This window comes from Chrysochloris asiatica, unplaced genomic scaffold (assembly GCF_000296735.1).
Source record: "Chrysochloris asiatica unplaced genomic scaffold, ChrAsi1.0 scaffold00420, whole genome shotgun sequence".
NCBI classification, from domain to species: Eukaryota; Metazoa; Chordata; class Mammalia; order Afrosoricida; family Chrysochloridae; genus Chrysochloris; species Chrysochloris asiatica.
This window is the reverse complement of record NW_006408938.1, coordinates 519,261-520,638: the sequence shown is the minus strand read 5'-3', so window position 1 is coordinate 520,638 and position 1,378 is coordinate 519,261.

Sequence of the window (1,378 nt, the reverse complement as noted above, 5' to 3'; positions counted from 1 at the left end):
TGCATTGTCTTTTCCTACAAATGTAGTCAATTTGATTTTTGTACTTTCCTTCTAGTGTGGCTCATGGGTATAGTCATCTTGTTGTTGAAAAAAAGTAATTGCATGGAATGAGTCATTGGTCTTGCAAAATCATATTATATGATCACCAACATAATTTCTATCACCAAGGCCATATTTTCCAATGATTGATCTTTACTCTTTGTTTCCAATTTTTGCATTCAAATCGTAATAATTTTCAATGCATCTTGATTGCATGATTGATCAATTTCAGATTGAAGAAGTTGGTCTTCAATTTTATAATCATTGGCTTTAGTGGTTTGTGGCTACACTTGAATAATAGTAGTATTAACTTTTCTTGGTTTGTTGTTGTTGTTAAATGCTATTGAGTCATTATGGGTTTTAGAGAGTGTCTGGTGTGTGTGAACCACCAATCTTGTCATTAGCAGTACAGTGCTTATCCTATAGCTCCACACCAAGTTGTTCCTATAGGCTATAATATTCTATAGGATACTATCCTATCAAAGACAGCATTGTACTTCATGAAAAATCTTGCAATGTTCTTTTTGATGATAAATGTGGCACCAGTCCTCTAAAATTTGTCCTTCCTGGCAAAGTAAACAATATAACTGTTGGATTAAAAATGGTCACTATCATTCAATTTCCGCTTAAAAGCACTGGACCATAAGGTCAGTTTGAATCACAAGGTCAGTGGTTCAAACTCACCGGCTGCCCTCAGAAATCCTATACAGGGTCCCTATGAGTTGGAACTGACTCCAAGGCACTTAACAACAACAAAAACAATGCCTAGACTATCTATCTTTTTTTCATTTCATTTTATTTTTGACAACTTCAAATTTTTCTAGATTCATATTTTATGCAATCCATATTCTAATTATTAATGGTTATTTGCAGTTGTGTGTTCTCATTTTAAGTTGTGGCACATTTGAAAATGAAGGTCCCAAAATCTTTGCTCCATTTCTGTCATTAAGATCAACTCATTTTGAGAAGTCAGTTCTCCCCTAGTCTTATTTTGAGTGACTTCTAATCTAAGGGGTTTATCTGACAATGTTCCACTGGTATTCATGAGGTTTCCATAGGTTAAACATTAAAAATTGATCCACATCTCCTTTTTCCTAGTCCATTTTAGTCTAGAAGCTTGACTGAAACCTGTCCGCTATGGGAGGAACTGCTGTTATTTAAAATATAGCCCCTAGGAGAGAAAGGAATAACCAGAAACATCAACATGGAAAGCTTGTAAGTCCGTCTTCTTCCTATAACTGATTGGAATACCTAAAATGGGGCTACAATGTGTCCATTGAAGGAGGTTTCCTGAGGAGCCTCTGCTTTACATGGAGTATAGGTGGAAGCCCGAACCACA